A 20,618-nucleotide genomic window follows, 5' to 3' on the forward strand; every position below is an offset into this window, starting at 1 on the left:
CTCACCCCGAAACCACTGATGACCTCACCCAGCGGCTTCATATAGATGTTGAACAGGGTAGGCGAGAGAATCAACCCCTGAGGCACCCCACAAGTGAGGCGCCTCGAGGACGACCTCTGCCCCCCTGTCAACACCGTCTGCGACCGGTCAGAGAGATAGGAGGAGAACCACCGATAAACGGTGCCCCCCACTCCCAATCCCTCCAACCGGCGCAGCAGGATACCATGGTGACGGGGAGTTCTAGTCCCACCTGAGCCATGAAAGCTGACTGGATGACTTTGGGCCAATCACCAGGTGACAGGGAATTGTAGTCCTACCTTAGGCATGAAAGCTGACTGGATGACTTTGGGCCAATCACCAGGTGACGGGGAGTTCTAGTCCCACCTTAGCCATGAAAGCTGACTGGATGACTTTGGGCCAATCACCAGGACGTAATGAGTTTGTGCCGCCTTAGGCACAAAAGTCAGCTGGGTGACCTTGGGCCAGTCACTTTCTCTTAGCCCTAGGAAGCCAACAATGGTAAACCGCTCCAGAAGTCTTGCCAGGAAATCTTCATAGACTTGGAGGGATTGACTGGAAGGGCTTATGACTATCTCCCATGGCCAACTCATCTTGGCCAACTCATTGCAGGACAAGCATTGCACTAATATCGAAGAAATGGTGGAATAGAATCATTAAAGGAAGGATACCAAAGGAGGGATGGAATGAAACATGAATGGCAAAAATTAAAATAATTTTTATTCATTTTAAATAATTGAAGAGAATTGTTAAGTTGTCCCGCAAGAAATTGCCTCACGGTCAGTTGGCCGCAGTGAGTTTTCCGCGACGAGTTGCCTGTGGTAAATTGTCCCATTCCCTGACTTGACATGTGTAGGCATCTACATGTGCCTACACATGTGTGCGCACAAGACAAAAAAGTAGGAATGATTCCATGGATGGAAATCTTGAAAGGCGTCAATTTGGAAGGAGAAGTTCCGAAAAATGAGGGAATCAAGGTCAAAACAAATGAAAGAGAAGGAAAACCGGTTCGGACCGGTTCGCCCAAACTGGTAGCAGATATTGTGGGTGGGCCTGCCCACCTGCCCCGACTCTATGGTGTCCTATTTAGCCATGTTTTCGAGGCCGGGCGCATGCACGGAACCTGCACATGTGAACAAAGCACACGCACGGAAGGTGCACGCACACGAAGTGAGTGTGTGCCCAGCAAACCGGTGGTAACAATATCTGAAACTCACTGTTGAGAGGTACCTGATAAAACCAGTGTGGTGGCACAAAGAGCTCTTCGTTAAAATGAGATTCTAACAGGGGTGGAAATGCTCCCGGTTCAGACCGGATCGCCCGAACTGGAAGCGATGGTGGTGGGTGGTTCAGAGAACCGGTAGCAAAAATCCCTGCCCCCACCCATTCCCAGCTGAGCTGCGCGATCATCAGTGGGTTTTTTTTCCTTTTAAAAGCATTTTTTCTTCGGCCGAAAAAATGCTTTTAAAAGTAAAAAAAAAACACCTCCAATGATCGCACGGCTCAGCTAGGATCGTCAGAGCCTTTTAAAAGCATTTTTTCTACAACCTCTTTGGCCGAAGAGGTTGTACAAAAAATGCTTTTAAAAGGCTCCTCTGACGATCCCAGCTGAGTTGCCTGATCGTCAGAGGCTTTTGTTTTCTTTTAAAGGCAAAAAAAAATGCTTTAAAAAAGAAAAGAAAAGCCTCTGACGATCAGGCAATTCAGCTGGGATCGTCAGAGGAGCCTTTTAAAAGCATTTTTTTAAACAACCTCTTCGGCTGAAGAGGTTGTAGAGAAAATGCTTTTAAAAGTAAAAAAAAAAAAAAAGTTGGCCATGTGTTGTGTCTTGCCCGCTCTCACAGCAGCCGGGGCCTTCTTATCTGCTCCCGAACACGGAGGAATGTATGCCTCCCGGTCCCAGCCCTGGCTCCATGCCCAAGCAGGCTGCAGAGGAGGGAGCATCCCCCGGCCCCAGCCCTGGCTCCATGCCCAGGCAAACGGAGCAGCTAGACCCCTCCCCCTCCTCCACAGCATGTGAGCCTGAGGAAAGTTTATTTCCAACAGCTGCTGATTGGAGTGACCCTCGCATCAGAAGACTGGATAGGCGGAGGCAATAGAAGGAAGGGAGGGGCAGGCCTTAATGAGTGCTGAGTGATGGAGCCACACCCCATGGCCTATATAAAGGATCTACTTTCTGGCAGTCTCTGAGTCAGGCAAAAGTCGAACTTATCTTGCTGAAGTCACTTACTGGTCTCCTGCCTGCTCTGAGGACTTTGCTAGGACTTTGGGCAGAGCTGCAGAGGCAAGCCTGATTCGGATTTCCCTGACCCGGCCGTCAGCGGAGGAGTGGGACACGACACCATGCCCACCCAGTCACATTACCCAACCCCACAAGCCACGCTGACAGAACCAGTTGTAACAAATTTTACATTTCACCCCTGGATTCTAAGTTTCAAAAACGGAAAGAGGGAAAGGTATCAAAAGCGGAACGTCTAAGAACAGACCCAAATCTGTAAGGGATGAGATCAGGAAAGGTAAGGCACACAGAATGAACTGAGCTTCGCAATGAACGCCAAAAAAAAAAAAGGGGGTTCTTTGGGGACGTGTGCTCCAAAATGGGGAGCTGAGGGGTGGGGCAGAAGAGAAATGCAGGTCGAAACAGGTAAGGGAACACCTAGCTGGATGGGAGACCTCTCGGGGTGCTAAGAGAACTGGTGGAGATCCATCTCGAAACTGCTGACTCTGAAACTCCTTTGAGTTGAGGGGAAGGGATAGAAGATCGTAGAAAAGCTAATAATATTCCAAAAAAAAGGAGAAGAGTGGACTCAGGAGACTACAGCCCCAAGACCTGAAAAAAATCCTAGAAAGTATCACCAAAAGCTGAATCTGCAAATACCTCAAAAAGAATGTGGTGATTGCTAGAAGCCAACACAGGTTTGTTAAAATCAGATGACTCCCTTCCTCCTTCCTTCCTTCCTTCCTTCCTTCCTTCCTTCCTTCCTTCCTTCCTTCCTTCCTTCCTTCCTTCCTTCCCTCCCTCCCTCCCTCCCTCCCTCCCTCCCTCCCTCCCTCCCTCCTTCCTTCCTTCCTTCCCTCCCTCCCTCCCTCCCTCCCTCCCTCCTTCCTTCCTTCCTTCCTTCCTTCCTTCCTTCCTTCCTTTCCCAACTGGTTAGAATTGCAAGCTAATTCTGCTGACTGCCAGCAGTTCGATCCTGACCAGCTCATGGATGACTCAGCCTTCCATCTTTCCCAAGGTGGGTAAAATGAGGATCCAGATTGTTGGGGGCAAGAGGCTGACTTTGTAAACAGCTTAGACACGGTTGTAAAACACTATGAAGCGGTATATAAGTGCTATTGCTATTGCCCTTCTTTCCTTTCCTTCTGTCTCCCTCCCTCCCTTCCCAGTGGTTAGAATGCAGTATTGCAGGCTGACTCTGCCCACAGCCAGGAGTTCGATCCTGACTGGCTCAAGGTTGATTCAGCTTTCCATCCTTCCGAGGTCGGTCAAATGAGGACCCAGGTTGTTGGGGGCAAGAGGCTGGCTCCATAAACCACTTAAAGAGGGCTGCAAAGCACTATAAAGTGGTATATAAGTCTAAGTGCTATTGCTAGTCCTTCCTTCCTTCCTTCCTTCCTTCCTTCCTTCCTTCCTTCCTTCCTTCCTTCCTTCCTTCCTTCCTTCCTTCCTTCTGTGGTGGCATAGTGGTTAGAATGCAGCATTGCAGGCTAACTCTGCCCAATGCCAGGAGTTCAATCTTGACCGGCTCAAGGTTGACTCAGCCGTCCAGCCTTTCCAAGTCAGTAAAATGAGGACCCAGATTGTTGGGGGCAAGAGGCTGACTCTGTAAACCAGTGGTGGGCTTCAATTTTGTTTACTATTGGTTCTGTGGGTGTGGCTTGGTGGGTGTGGCATGGCTTGGTGGGTGTGGCTTGGTGGGCGTGGCAGGGGAAGATACTGCAAAATCCCCATTTCCTCCCGATCAGCTGGGACTCGGGAGGCAGAGAATAGATGGGGGCGGGGCCAGTCAGAATTTTTACTACCGGTTCTCGGAACTACTCAAAATTTCCGCTACCGGTTCTTCAGAACTGGTCAGAACCTGCTGAAACCCACTTCTGCTGTAAACCACTTGGAGAGGACTGTAAAGGGCTATAAAGCACTGTGAAGAGGTATATAAATCGATGTGCTATTCCTAAAAACCAAACCAAACCAAAATCAATACTTCCTTCATCATTGCTAACGATGATGCATCGTTGCTCCGTCATTGCTAAAAAACAGACCCTTTTCCATAGCTGTTGGGTTTTATTAATGAGTAACCCTTCCTCTCCATCATCCTTCGCAAAATAATGACAGATGTTTTCATGCCGCTCACCACCGCAGGGAGACGGAGCCAATGCGTTGGTTCCGTCCCAGGCGCCTGATGGACCCGGAGAGGTTCCTGACGGAGCTTGGGCCGCTTCCTGAGGATCTTACCCACGGCACGACTGAAGAACTGGTTGCGGCCTGGGAACGGGCTGCGGCTGGGGCTTTGGACCGTGTCGCGCCTTTGCGGCCTCTGACCCGGCGTAGATCTCAATTGGCTCCCTGGTTTTCCGAGGAGCTGAGAGAGATGAAACGCCGGAGAAGACGCCTAGAGAGTGTTTGGAGGTCTAGCTGTTCCGAGGCTGATCGGACACTAGTGAGGTCCTTTACTAGGACCTACCTAGTGGCAATGAGGAGGCGGCGTCTCACGTTCCACCCTCATTGCATCGGCAGATAACCGCCCGGCCGCCCTGTTTCGGGTGACCCGTTCCCTCCTTCATCAAGAGGGACGGGATGACCCCTTGCAGGGACGAGCTGAGGAGTTTAACGGTTATCTATACGATAAAATCGTTCAGCTTCGGGATAGTTTGGACCAAGATTGCGATGATACAGCCGGGACGACAGAGACGCGTCTTGTTGAGGTTATTTGGGATGAGTTTGATTCTGTGGCTCCCGAGGACATGGACAGGTTGCTGGGGAGGTTACATGCAACTACATGTTTACTGGACCCGTGCCCTTCCTGGTTAGTGCTGGCTGCTCAGGAAGTGACACGAGGCTGGCTCCAGGGGATTATAAATGCTTCTTTGATGGAAGGGGTTTTCCCCGCCGCCTTGAAGGAGGCGGTGGTGAGACCTCTCCTCAAGAAGCCTTCCCTGGACCCAGCTATTTTGAGTAATTATCGTCCAGTCTCCAACCTTCGCTTTGTGGCGAAGGTTGTTGAAATGGTTGCATGGCAGCTCCCCCGGCACCTGGAGGAAACTGTCTATCTGGACCCGTTCCAGTCCGGCTTCCGACCCGGTTATAGCACGGAGACGGCTTTGGTCGCGTTGGTGGATGACCTCTGGAGGGCCAGGGACAGGGGTTGCTCCTCTGCCTTGGTCCTATTAGATCTCTCAGCGGCTTTCGATACCATCGACCATGGTATCCTGCTGCGCCGGTTGGAGGGATTGGGAGTGGGAGGCACCGTTTATCGATGGTTCTCCTATCTCTCTGACCGGTCGCAGACGGTGTTGACAGGGGGCAGAGGTCATCCGCGAGGCGCCTCACTTGTGGGGTGCCTCAGGGGTCAATTCTCTCGCCTACCCTGTTCAACATCTATATGAAGCCGCTGAGTGAGGTCATCAGTGGTTTCAGGGTGAGTTATCATCTGTAAGCTGATGATACTCAGCTGTACTTTTCCACCCCGGACCACTCCAACGATACGGTTGAAGTGCTGTCCCGGTGCCTGGAAGCTGTACAGGTCTGGATGGGGAGAAACAGCCTCAAGCTCAATCCCTCCAAGACGGAGTGGCTGTGGATGCCGGCATCCCGGTACAGTCAGCTGCATCCGCAGCTGACTGTTGGGGGTGAGTTAGTGGCCCCAAAGGAGGTGGTTCACAACTTGGGTGTCCTCCTGGATGGACAGCTGTCCTTCGGTGAACATCTGGCGGCCGTCTCCAGGAGGGCCTTTTACCAAGTTCGCTTGGTCCGCCAGTTGCGTCCCTTCCTTGATCGGGATGCCTTATGCACGGTCACTCACGCTCTGGTTACGTCTAGGCTGGATTATTGCAATGCTCTCTACATGGGGCTGCCCTTGAGGTGCACCCGGAGGCTGCAGTTAGTCCAGAATGCGGCTGCGCGAGTAGTAACGGGAGCCGCTCGTGGCTCCCACGTGACACCGCTGCTCCGTAGCTTGCACTGGCTTCCTGTGGTCTTCGGGTGCGCTTCAAGATTTTGGTAACTATCTTTAAAGCGCTCCATGGCTTAGGACCCGGTACTTACGAGACCGCCTGCTGTTACCTTTGCCTCCCACCGACCCGTACGCTCGCACAGAGAGGGTCTCCTCAGGGTGCCGTCCGCCAAACAGTGTCGGCTGGCGGCCCCCAGGAGTAGGGCCTTCTCTGTGGGGGCAGTGGCGCTCTGGAATGAACTTCCCCCCGGTCTGCGTCAAGTGCCCGATCTTCGGGCCTTCCGTCGTGAGCTCAAAACATATTTATTCATTAAAGCGGGACTGGCATAATTTAGTGATGTATTTTAATTGGGGTTTTAATATTTTTTAACTTTTTAATTTAAATTTTAATAATCGGCCTTTAAAATTTGCTCTTTTTAATTGTTGTTTTAAACTGTATATATCTTTGTTTTTACTTTGGCTGTACACCGCCCTGAGTCCTTCGGGAGAAGGGCGGTATAAAAATTTAATAAAATAATAATAAATAATAATAAGTATAATTTCTACCCGCTGCCTAAAAGCTAACTTTACTCACTTTGGATACGAGCACAAAAAGCGGTCAACAGGAAACATTTATGCCCTAAATAATTTAGACGGTGGGAAAATTTTGATTGCTTGGCTTAGTTTAAATAATTTACGGGACATACAAAAGAGGCTTGTCATCCTGAGACAGTTTCCATCGTGAAAAATTAGAGAAACAATCCTTTAAGCATCTCTTTCGCCCAATATCCCTTTTTCTCATCTGAGTGTTGAATTGGTAAACGATGATATATCAGGGGGGGGAGGGGAGAAGGGGGGGAGGGGGGAAGGAAGGTTTATGAAAAGGCCAATCTGGTGTAAAATGCTTCGGGCCTATCTTGAAAAATGGCTTTCAGACATGCTGAAAGATTTATGAAAACCCCCAACAAATTCTTACGGAAAACCTACACTGGCCCATTCTACATCGAGGCTTCACAGTTGGTCTTTTGAAGGAGACAATGGGTCTGCTCTGGTCTGCCAGAAGCCTGCGGAGCTGGCAGCGGAGTTAGGCAACGATGAGGCTGAGGAAGAGCGTGGGCCAGTCCTGGAGGGTGGGGAAGGCCCAGTTGAGGGCTCTGCGTCGGAGGCAGAGGTGGGGCTAGGGCCATTGGGGAGTGATGTGTGGACTCCAGAGCCTCCAGAGGCTGACAGTAATGAGGCAGAGGAACAAGGGGAGCCTGTTCCTAATGCATGCATGAGAAGAGCTGCCAGAAGCCAAGAGCAGCTCAAGCAAAGAGGACGATTTAGGAGTAGGGCCAAGAGATGGTTGGCTCCTCCCATAAGGCTTAAAAGACCAGCAACGGCTTTTGGGCTCTTTGCCGGAAAACAACGTTGATAGCTTCATCTTGTTGCATTTGTTTTGTATCGGTGTCTTCTGAACTTTTGCCAAGAAAGGCCTTTGGCAGTTTGCCTAATTGGACCAAGGTTGGCGATAGGACTGAGGAATTTGTGTTGGGAGGAATTTGCTTTAATTTAGTTGAACTACGCTAAGAATGAAGTAATTCTCAGCTGTTTGAATAAAGTTTTTTTGTTGTACGGTATTCAGGTTTCTCTGGCTTGTAAACAAAACTCAAGAGTTCCGTTAGCCATGGTTCTTCTGAATCCCCTCGAGTGTCATAAAAATAAATATAACTCGGTATCTAGCAATACAACATAGAGTTTAATTAGTCCTTGGACTTGATACGGAGTCAAAATGAGAGAAGGGTAAGTTTCACAAATGATTTGCACCTGTTTGGTTTTTTTTTAGGCATGACTTAAAATGCCTTTTTAAGTTCCTCAATTTTTCCCTTTAATTTCTATTTCAGGAGCTATTTAAAAGCAATAGAAAAAGAGAACACATTTTTATCTTTCTTGATTCTCTGAACAGTCCTGTTGCTTCCTCAGGAAGCTGATTTTTATTTTATTTTTTAAACACAAGATTCAGTAGGACTCGTACCAACAAAGTACTCTTATTGATGTTGTCGGATTAGATACTGACCCGGGATTTCCTTGTGATATGTCAGGATGTGGTAAAAAAAGTAACAATCATTTAATTTAATTTTAATTTAAATATTTGATTTAATATTTGATTTAAAATTTAATTTAATTTAATATTTCATTTAAAATTTCATTTAAAATTTCATTTAATTTGACTTTATTTATTTATTTATTTATTTATTTATTTATTTATTTATTTAATCAAATTTTTATACCGCCCTTCTCCCGAAGGACTCAGGGCAGTTTACAGCCAGATAAAAACAGAGCAACAAAATAAATACAGAATAAAATATTAAAATATTTCAGAACCAGGATGGAATATATTTATTTATTTTATTTATTCATATTTGTATACCGCCCTATCTCCCGAAGGACTCAGGGCGGTTCACAGGCAAATAAAACATTTATGTACAAATTAAGATAACCATTAAAAAACTTATTCTAATGCCAAATTATTACAAATATAAATATTAAAACCAATTTAAAACCCCTATAAATTTAAAATCTAGTCCAGTCCTGCACAGATGAATAAATGTGTCCTGAGCTCGCGACGGAAGGTTCGGAGGTCCGGAAGTTGACGGAGTTGATTCCGTCCTGGTTCTGAAATCGCTACCTGGACTTAATCGGTAAAAATAATTTGAACTCTCATTTGTCCTTCCTCCAAACTAGCTACAGAAGCCATTGGAAGACTGTTAAATAAAAATAATCATTCCTTTATTATTATTAAACCTTTATGCCACCGGTCTTGCTTTCTATTTAAAAATAAAAAAAAACTTTCCTTCCCTTCCAAGCCCATTGTAAGGAAGAGGGATGGGAATGTTTTGACCCAGTTCCCCAGACACGACAAACCCTCTGATGTGAACTCAAAAGATTCCTTTATTAGGAGCGCCGGCAGTCCCGGCAAAGAGTTTCTCTCTCACCGCAGGCTAACAAGTCTGTCCGGCAGGAGAGATGTCGTGTCCCACTCCTCCGCTGACGGCCGGGTCGGGGAAGTCCGTATCAAGCGTGCCTCTGCAGCTCTGCTAAAGTCCTATCAGAGTTCTCAAGGCAGGCAGGAGACCAGGAAGTGACTTCAGCAATCCAAGTTAGACTTTGCCTGACTCAGAGAATGCCAGAAAGCAGATCCTTTATATAGGCCACGGGGTGTGGCTCCATGACTCAGCACTTATCCAGGCCTGCCCCTCCCTTCCTTTTGCTGACGTCGCCTCTCCATTCTCCGGAAGCGTGGGTCTCTCCATTGCATTGTTTCGTCTCCAGCTGTTGGTAATCTCAGCTCATGGCTGGCTTCAGGCGCACATGCTATCGGAGGGAGGTTTGTTTGTTCGGCCTGTCCGGGCATGGTGCCAGGGCTGGGGGCTGGAGGCATGCTAGGCCGTTCCTCTTCATTATCAGACTCTGGCTCAGATAGCAGGAGATGGGAGGGGTCCAGCTGTGGCAGGGGGAGCGGGCGAGACACAACAGGAGATGAATAGTTGTCTGCCCCACCTATTCATCTCCACCCCTGCCTTTTGTCCCCAGAGCTAGGGTGGAGCTTCGCTAGCAGCGGTGGCTCTTCCATCCCAAGGACCTGCCCATAGATTTCCACTGCTCTCCTCTCCTCTGCCTTCTGCACATCCATACATCAGGCACTGGACCCAGCTGTTCCTCCTCTTCCTCATCAGCCACCTCCTGACCTGGGGGCTGTTGAGTTTCCATCTGAGGGCTGACAGATGGCCCAGACTCCACCGCTGTCTGTCTCTCTGCCAGCTCCACTTTCTCTTCCCCCTCGAAGCTCTCAGGTTGCCCTGATGCTAACCCCAACTCCCACGTCTCCTCCTTCTCTAATTCGGCTGCTGGAGGGGCCGGCACTAACAGGCTACAACAGGGAATCACATCCTGGATGACTTTATTTACTCTTTCTGAACGGAAGAACATGAGACCGGAGCATAATTAATCTTTAATTTTCATAACCCCATCATAATTTGCCACCCACTCTTCTAATAAAGCAGCTGTGTCCCATGCATTATGTAGAATCCATCTGTCGGGGGAAAAATGTTGCTGGTTAAAAATGTCATCCATGAAGGAAATTGCTCTTAAAAATTCCTGCAGCAATGAGAGGGGAAAAAAAATAAGAACAGAAAAATTGTTTAAGATTAGAGATTAGGACGAATGGAAAGATTAGTTATATAACAGAAATAAGGAAAAGAAAATTAAAATTAGAGAGAAAGCATATTATGGCAAAAAAGTGAAATATATAAATTGTGTTAGAAGATAACTAAAAGCTGTACAAATTTATGATTTGACCAATACTCTGTTCAAAGAAAATGTATTGTTTGTTTGTGTATGTTTGTTAAAAAAATTATATGTGTGTGTGTGTGTGTGTGTGTGTGTGTATTTTCGTGGGTGTTTGTATGTAGGTCTTTGGTGATTTGGGTTTTCTCCCACGTAAAATTGGAAGTGTCTTGGCGACGTTTCGACGAAGTCTCATTCGTCATCTTCAGGCTTCATCTTCAGGCTTCATCTTCAGGCTTCAGGCTTCAGCTGAAGCCTGAAGATGACGAATGGGACTTCGTCGAAACGTCGCCAAGACACTTCCAATTTTACGTGGGAGAAAACCCAAATCACCAAAGACCTACATATGTATGTATGTATGTATGTATGTATGTGTGTGTGTGTGTGTGTGTATATATATATATATATTTGCTCCCAGAAGCACGAAGCTGAAGCCTGAAGATGATGAATGAGACTTCGTCGAAACGTCGCCAAGACACTTCCAATTTTACGTGGGAGAAAACCCAAATCACCAAAGACCTACGTATGTATGTATGTATGTATGTGTGTGTGTGTGTGTGTGTATATATATATATTTGCTCCCAGAAGCACGAAGCTGAAGCCTGAAGATGACGAATGGGACTTCGTCGAAATGTCGCCAAGACACTTCCAATTTTACGTGGGAGAAAACCCAAATCACCAAAGACCTACATATGTATGTATGTATGTATGTATGTGTGTGTGTGTGTATATTTGCTCCCAGAAGCACGAAGCTGAAGCCTGAAGATGACGAATGAGACTTCGTCAAAACGTCGCCAAGACACTTCCAATTTTATGCGGGAGAAAACCCGAATAACCAAAGATATATATATGAAAAAATTCCTGCATTAGGAGGCCAATAACAATAACAATAATAATAATAATAAAATCCCTATACAACAACGCCTCTTATAAGAAACCTCTGCAAAAAGCGTATTTATTTTTCTTCAGCAAAGTATTCACAAGGTGAAACAAAGTGGGGATTGAACGACTTTCTGCTTTGAAAAAATTTAAAAAAAAAAAAGCTGTAGCTCTCACAGAGAAAGATTTGTCAAAATTGGGTTATCGTGACGACCGCCTAGCCGTCAAGTATAAAAACCAGTAGGGCCTAGATTCCATTTTATTTGTAATAGCCTCCTGCGCTACTAGACCAAAAATTTATTTACTTTTCTCTGGCGGCCGAGTCTTTGTTCCGTATGCGAGTTGTGATGTCCATGGAGAGGAACGCTGTGTAAAAAATTGTCTACGGGATGGGTTTTACTCGGTGCAGAGAACTTTGAAAGCCAGGCTCAGGAAAAATGCAATTATGGTGCCTTCAAAGTTGTGGTGAGAAGTTTTATATCCACATAGATTTTATTCTTTGCACTGTTTCCATCTTCCCTTAAAATATTAACCGAATCCACGGTGGCATGAGAAACGGTGTCTCCACTAGATAATTGACAGCCAAGCTGAAATGTAACTTAATCAACTAAAATTAGCAAACGTCCTCAAACCCCCAAATAGGTTACCTGGACCTAATCCACATATCAAAGGTTGAGGTCTGCAAACACGAACAGAATTAATTAAAGGAACTGCATGTTCACAAGAATAAACATACCTGTTGTGTCTTGTCCGCTCTCACCGCAGCCGGGATCTGCTTATCTGCTCCCGAACATGGAGGAATGTATGCCTCCCGGCCCCAGTTCTGGCTCCATGCCCAGACAAGCTGCAGAGGAGGGGGCACCTCCCGGTCCCAGCCCTGGCTCCATGCCCAAGCAGGCCGCAGAGGAGGGAGCATCCCCCGGCCCCAGCCCTGGCTCCATGCCCAGGCAAACGGAGCAGCTAGACCCCTCCCCCTCCTCCACAGCATGTGAGCCTGAGGAAAGTTTATTTCCAACAGCTGCTGATTGGAGTGACCCTCGCATCAGAAGATTGGATAGGCGGAGGCAACAGAAGGAAGGGAGGGGCAGGCCTTAATGAGTGCTGAGTCATGGAGCCACACCCCATGGCCTATATAAAGGATCTGCTTTCTGGCAGTCTCTGAGTCAGGCAAAGTCAAACTTATCTTGCTGAAGTCACTTTCTGGTCTCCTGCCTGCTTTGAGGACTTTGCTAGGACTTTGGGCAGAGCTGCAGAGGCAAGCCTGATTCGGATTTCCCTGACCCGGCCGTCAGCGGAGGAGTGGGACACGACATCACCTAAACACACACACACACACACACCTCACCCTAGAAACAGCACGTAGACACTTCCACACCCCGGATAAGCTCCCCCTATAAAAATCTGCTGCTGTACCCCATTTCTCTCCAGCCTGCCCCTGGAGTTCTGTCTCATCTAGGATTGTAGACTCAAGTCAAGCGATGGGCTTCGTAACCTGAATTGGTATGGGATCCTATTCCTCACATTTGAGGAAACAGAAAGTCACCACTGGCAGGTTAGCTACAATTTAGTGTTGTGGTCTGCCAGCGGCCTGCGGACCTGGCAGCGGAATCAGACAGTGAGGAGGCTAGGGAGGACGATGGGCCAGTCCTAGAGTCAGGGGAAGGCCCAGACGAGGGCTCTGCGTCAGAGGCAGAGATGGGGCCAGGGCCATCTGGGAACGATGCGCGGACTCCAGAGCCTCTGGAGGCGGACAGCAGAGACGCAGAGGAACAGGAGGAGCCTGTTCCTAGCGCACGCATGTGAAGAGTTGCCAGAAGCAACTGAAGCAAAAAGGACCACTCAGGAGTAAGGCCAGGAGATGATTGGCCCCTCCCATAAGGCTTAAAAGAGCAGCAACAAGCCATTAGGTTCTTTGTGGAAAAGCAATGTTGAATTCCATTGCTTCTCGTCAGTGTCTCTTGAACTTTGTGCGGTTCTTGCCAAGAAAAGCCTTTGGCAGGATGACAAAGGTTGGTGATAAGGCCGATGGACTGGTTATTAAGAATTTTGTTTTGGACTAAGCTGAGAATGAATTAATTCTCAGCTGTTCTAATAAAATATGTTTGTTCAGGACTGAATTGTGTTTGGTAATCACTATTTGGGTCTCAGTCACAAACAACAGGTAGGAAAAAACAGCAGTGGCCCAGCTCATTATGCAAATCGCCACCTCTCAACAGAATAAGAGAGCCTCCAGCAGATGCCCAAAGACTTTAGAGATGGATATTTCAGGCCTGTTAAGAAATCCAAGCCAGCCTATTCATAAACAAAACACCTTCAGCGCAGCTCCCCCTGAAGGGATTAAAAGTAGAAAAAGAAGGATTCCTAAAATCTACATTCCCCACCCAGCTTCAAGGACAGGAAGTGACCTTTTAGACATAATAGGATTTGCCCACCATCATTAGAATAGCAAAAGTCACAAGGCTCACTAAATTGCACAACCCCCCTGGAGCATCTCAAACACAAAACCCCAATGAGTGTATAAAAGCCTAACCTAATCCCAATCCCATTTGGTCAGCTGTTGATGGTTCTATTCATCAATAAACTGTTTTTCTTAAGCATCCTCTATTTTATTCCCGGCTTGGAACTGAACCTGGATTTTTCTTTCAACGCCACTAGCATGTTCAGTTCCAACGGAAGGTTTCCGTGCCGAACGGCTCGAATTATTCCTATTGATGGGATATTGAACCAGGAGTAAAATGTAAAAAGGTGAGATTTAAAAGACGTAACACATTGCATAGACCCGTTCAAAGACCTTTTCCAATGTTTTAATCACGCTTCGAAGAAAAATAAAAAAAATAAAAGCAGGCCTCCCCCAGGCAGGGATTTTGAATTAATTAATAAGCTAATTCAATTAATCCCTGCTTAGGAAAGGTCTTATAACATGAGAAAGATTTAAAAAATGGCTGAGAAAATGTTACACAGCTGCCAGTGACATCCCAGGAGCTATTGGAGTTTTTTTTAAAAAAAAGGCAAGCTGGCAATTGTGGCCGTGAGATACAAAGTGTGCAGTGTTAATAGCTTTGTTGTACACTAAATGGGGTATTTGACGTGGGCATTGGCTACTTGGGTGTTCTGAAAGGAAGTACTTCCAAAATTGTGGAAACCTTTTAGGAAAAGTGTATTTTGGAGGTTTGATGGCTAATAACACCACTTTTTTGGAGTTTCAAGATAATCCTATTCCACTGCTGGAATGGCCTGGGAATAGCCCAGACCTTAACTCCGTTGAAAATCTATGGAGCCAATTAAAGAAACTGGTTAGTCAGAAGCGACCCAGCAATAAAAACCCAGTTAATCGATGCCATCATTCAATCTTGGTTTCACATCATAACAGCTGCAGAACTCAAAGACTTGGTTCACTCCATGGGAAGACGTTGTAAGGCCGTCATTCATGCTAAAGGTTACCCAACAAAGGATTCAATGACATGGGGATCATTTTTGTATATCTCACTTTTTCTGTGTGTTTCACTTTTCTTCTTTATACCGTAACTGCTATTCTGATAGCAAATCCTTCATGAAAGTTATTGCATTACATCCTTGATTAAATTATCTTTCCGTTGATATATAATTTTATGGTACTATTAAAAAAAAGTGGTGTTATTAGCTAGTTTTAGAAAATACACTTTTCCTAAAAGGTTTCCACAATTTTGGCCACTACTGTAACTATTGTGCCTTATTTTCATGTCCTAGGGCAGTGGTTCTCAACCTTTATAGTGCTGCGACCCCTTTAAGACAATTCCCCACGACGTGGCGACCCCAATCGTAAAATTATTTTCGTTTTGAATTTATCGCCTGAAGTCAGACATAGCGATCTGAACTGCTTGCGATTGCCTTGAGGACAGAGGCATTAAAGCGGAGACTCCTCCCCTATTAAGTTTATGGCGCCTGAAGCCAGATTAGGCTAGCGATTGGGAGTGATTGCAGCTGGCTTGAGAGGGAGACATCAGAGCAAAGATTTCTCTCTTTCTTAATTCATCGTGCCTGAAGCCGAATTCGGCTAGCGATTTGAAGAGCCTGCAGCTGGCTTGTGAAGTCAACCATTGGAGCGTGATTCTTCCACTCGCAAGTATACTTCCCATATTTCCGATGGTCTTAGGCGACCCCTGGCAAATCGTCATTCGACCCCCAACCCACAGGTTGAGAACCACTGTCCTAGGGGAAAATACCCATATAGCACTTATTCCCAAGGTGTTCTTTTTTCAAGAGGCAACTGGACTTTCTTTGATTTTCCTTGAAGACATTTCGCTTCTCATCCGGGAAGCTTCTTCAGTTCTGACTGAACTGAATGGATTCCCCACTGTTTCGTCAGAACTGAATGTCTAGTTTGATGAAAAGAAGGACTAGGGGTGACAGGATAGCAGCCTTCCAATATCTCAGGGGTTGCCACAAAGAAGAGGGAGTCAAGCTATTCTCCAAAGCACCTGCAGGCAGGACAAGAAGCAATGGGTGGAAACTAATCAAGGAGAGAAGCAACTTAGAACTAAGGAGAAATTTCCTGACAGTGAGAACAATGAATCAGTGGAACTACTTGCCTCCAGAAGTTGTGAATGCTCCAACACTGGAAGTTTTCAGGAAGAGATTGGATAATAATTTGTCTGAAGTAGTCTAGGGTCTCCTGCCTAAGCAGGGATTACAGATACAGATTAACAGTGCTGGAAGGGACCTTGAAGGTCATCTAGTCCAACCCGCCCCCTCCCAAAGCAAGACCCTACCCCATTTTTGACAGACGGCAGTCCAGTCTCTTCTTGAAAGCTTCCAGCGATGGCGCTCTCATCTGTTTAAGCCTCAGTTCTCAATTTGGAAAGGATACTCAAATATTATCAGCAGGTGGAGCTGCTGTGCTTTGAATCTTCCGTCGCTGGGTCAGTAACTCCCTAAAATAGCCACAACCACCACGGCCACATTTCTAGAGACCTGAGCGCTCTAAGAAATGTATTTAATATATTTAAATGCTTCATAGGACGAACCAGACCGGATATAGCCCATTGTGTCAAAACTCTAAGAGGGAGCCACGGAGTTAGGAGACGAGAATAAACCTCAGAGGAGCACATCCTGAGCTTAATGGAACTTTTTCTTTTTCTGACTAAGTCATTCCGTTAAAAGGCAGAAGGCTTTTGGGAGCTGCTTCTCACTTCGTCAGATGCGACAATTGGCTAGGCCGGGGGTGTCAAACTTGATTTCATTGAGGGCTGCATCAGGGTTGTGTTTGACATTGGGGGGAAGGGGAGGGGGGGTAGGATGGGCACGGCCAGCCCGACGTCACTTGTGTAGGGGTGGCCCGAGTGCTTTGCCAGTGAAAACGGTCTCCCGAGCTCCGTTTCCAGCTGCAACAGCCTCCTGCAACACTCTGCCACCGAAAATGGGGCTTGCGGGGGCTTCACTACTGGTTCGCAAATGCGAGCACGCGCGCATGCGCAGAGCGTCAAAAACGGGACATGTTGACGTCTGGGCGAGTAGGCGGAGCCTTCCAAACCCTCTGCTACCGGTTCGTCCGAACCGGATATAACCGGCTGAATCTTACCACTGTCCCAAGCTCCGTTTCTGGCTGTGACGGCCTCCTGCAACCCTCTGCCTTGGTTGTCTCTGAGCTTGGTGGTTTTCTTGCAGGTGCTAGAAGGGTACAATAACAACCGTAACAGAGTTGGAATTTTTTAATTTTTTTTTTAATTTTTATTTACATTTATATCCCGCCCTTCTCCGAAGACTCAGGGCGGCTTACAGTGTGTAAGGCAATAGTCTCATTCTATTTGTATATTTACAAAGTCAACTTATTGCCCCCCAAACAATCTGGGTCCTCATTTTACCTACCTTATAAAGGATGGAAGGCTGAGTCAACCTTGGGCCGGGCTTGAACCTGCAGTAATTGCAGGCTGCTGTGTTCTAATAACAGGCTTCTTACCAGCCTGAGCTACCACGGCCCTTGGAGAGTTGGAAGGGACCTTGGAGGTCATCTAGTCCAACCCCCTGCTCAGAGAACATCAAGGACCTCACAGTTGTCCTCCTCCTCCTCCTAGATGACCTCCAAGGTCCCTTCCAACTCTGTTACTGTCGTTATTGTACCCTTCTAGCATAGATGATGCTATTGTGTAATAAACATCTGCAAGAAAACCACCAAGCTCAGAGAGCACTAAGGACACTACAGTTCTTGTTTGTTGTGTCTGCGCCCCCTGAGCTGGGCCCCCTGCCAGAAAGTGACTTGGAAAGTGAGGGGGAAGGGCCATCAGGACTTACCTCGGGAGCACCGGCTTCCCTGGCTCAGCTCCAGGAGCCAGAAGCAGGCCAGGTGGAGGAGATAACAAGGCCTCCGTCCCCTGACTCTTCCACCCCCCAGGCCACACCTCCAGACCCGGCTGATGGCAATCAGGCCTGGCTGGACCCTAGGTTTCGTAGGCAGGAGAGGTGGGAACAACAGAAGCAGGGGTGGGGCAAGCCTAGGAAGTGCTGAGTCATGAAGCCACACCCCACAGGATATAAAAGCAGCGAGGGCTGCTATGCCTCTTCGTAGCAGGCAAATCAACTGCTTGACTAGAGCTGAAGTACTGTTTGTTGACTCATCGGCATCAAGGGAGATAACAGAGTCATTTGGCAGACGCTCGCTAGTTTGCTGCCAGAGCTGATAGTGCCGGCTAATTAAGTCATCGCTTGGACTGAGGCGAGGGGGACAGAACATTGTTTTTGTTCTTGTTCTTGTTCTTGTTCTTGTTCTTGTTCTTGTTCTTGTTCTTGTTCTTCTTCTTCTTCTTCTTCTTCTTCTTCTTCTTCTTCTTCTTCTTCTTCTTCTTCTTCTTCTTCTTCTCTTCCTCCTCCTTCTCCTCCTCCTCCTCCCCCTCCTCCTCCTCCTCCTCCTCCTCCTCCTCCTCCTCCTCCTCCTCGTCCTCGTCCTCGTCCTCCCCTCCTCTTCTTCTCCTTCTTCTCCTCCTTCTCCTTCTCCTTCTTTCTTCTCCTTCTTCTTTTTCCTCCTCCTCCTTTATTACATCCACTAATTCTGCTCGAGATGTAATTGTCCCAAGAAGAAGGTCCATCAATTTTATTAAAACAGAGGCCACTTAGAACCCCTCAGAGTTAGGATTGCCAAATTTGCAACAGCTATTGGATCTTATGTTTATTATTTCTCCTCATAAGACATTCACAGAGCACTGGTTATTTTCTAATGGAACCTGGAACTTGGATTAATTTTAGAACTTCGCCACTGTGGAAGAGGAAACCTTATCTGAATCATTTTTTTTTCATATGAGCGTCTTTCTCGGAAACTGACTTTTAAATGTTGCCAAACACAGGGTAAGCTTTTCAGTGTGAAAACTGAACGAGATACTTCCCACGGCTCCTATCTGAATTGGCTCCAAATTTGCTAAGAGTCTGTGGCTATATCTGCCACAACGAGCAGATTTTATTCCCTTAGGATAGACACAAAGGTCTCACGGAAAGGTCTTATAGAAAGCCAGAAAGCAATTTCAGGAAATTTTAAGAGGTTCCGCCTGGTAGGGAGAGTGAATTTATGATGTGGGGGGGATGAAATGGATTTGAGTCTTAACAATTATATATTAAACATCTGCGCAGGGTATATGAATTCCCCACTTACTAGAAGCACTTGCATTAATATTTATGGATGAACGTCTGGAAAGCTGAAGTCTGTTGGAGTCAAAAGGGCATTTTCATGGACTTAAATGGATATTCCATTGTTGCCTGAATAAGGTAACACTTAGGAGTCTCCAACCTTGGCAACTTTATGACTTGTGGACTTCAACTCCCAGAATTCCTAAGCTGACATATGGACTTCAACTCCCAGAATTCCTCAGCCGATATGTGGACTTTAACTCCCATAATTTCCTCAGCCGACGTGTGGACTTCAACTCCCAGAATTCCTCAGCCGATATGTGGACTTTAACTCCCATAATTTCCTCAGCCGACGTGTGGACTTCAACTCCCAGAATCCCTCAGCCGACATCAACTCCCAGAATTCCTCAATTGACATGTGGACTTCAACTCCCAGAATCCCTCAGCTGACATGTGGACTTCAACTCCCAGAATTTGAGAGAAGTGGGCGGTTAAGAAATATGAACGCTATATAGATAAATACAGCTCAGCATAAACAGTCCTGGAGGCCTCTTAAGGTGGCACACTGCAGTTGTACAAGCTGCATTTGTTACCTGTTTGTTTCTGGGTCCAATTCAAAGTGCTTGTTAACACCTTTCAAGCTCTAGATGGTATGGATCCATGAGGTATCTGAAGAAGCATCTCGCCTCAGTGGCCCACTCTACTTGTTGCAGGGGAAGGGGCTTGCTGTAGACCCTGATGGCCAAGGAATTCAAGGGTTCAAGAGTCTTTTCTTCTGTGGTCCCAACCCTGTGGAACATTATACCAACAGAAGTGAGAACATCTCTTGGCCTTCTGGATGAGTGTCAAAACCTGGTTTTACCGGTAGACTTGAGGCCTCAAGGGTGGGTGGCACTCATCGCTGGAACTGGTTGATAGATTAAGAAGAAGCTTCCATCCCCAAACCTCCCATCTCCTTGGTTCTAGCTTTGATAATTATAACTGCAATTTTGTATTTATGTTTTTATTTTTTGTAAGTTGCCCAGAGTCACAGTAGACCAGGAAATAAGAAATCAATAATGCCCCAATCGAGGAACCACCAATTCAGACAAGCAAGCTAACAGTAGACAACAGCCTAATCAAGAAACCATCAAAATCATTCCCATCACCAACACTTCCAGGACAAGCTGTTTGTACATAAACAGAGATCAAATCCCACCCTCTTCTAGCACTGATGACATTCCCTAGTCAGGTCATGAAATGTCTGTAAGAAAGCAACCAAGCCCAGAGAGCACCAAGGGCCCCACCCCATCGAAGGGATCTTCATGTGTGAACTCACACTGAGAGGACTGAGAAAGGGAATCCTGCTGCAAGAAAAATCAACCCTTCACGTTCTCCTCCGTTAATCAGCAGAAAACACAGTTGTGTCTCTTTGGACTCGGGTTACTCTCTCTGTAGCACGAACACAGACTATGCCTTCCTGGATGGCTTATATTGCAACCTGACCTATTTTGGCAGAATTATTTCAAACACGGGCTGGTATTAGTGTAGCTGTCGTGTCCCACCCCCCACTCTGACGAACGAGTCAAGGAAGTCCGTAACAAACTTGGCAATGATGCCTCTGCAGCTTGCCAAGTTCCTTCGAGGTTTATCAGGGCAGGCAGGAGTCCAAGTTGT

The sequence above is a fragment of the Ahaetulla prasina genome, chromosome 8 (genome assembly GCF_028640845.1).
Source record: "Ahaetulla prasina isolate Xishuangbanna chromosome 8, ASM2864084v1, whole genome shotgun sequence".
Classification (NCBI taxonomy): Eukaryota; Metazoa; Chordata; class Lepidosauria; order Squamata; family Colubridae; genus Ahaetulla; species Ahaetulla prasina.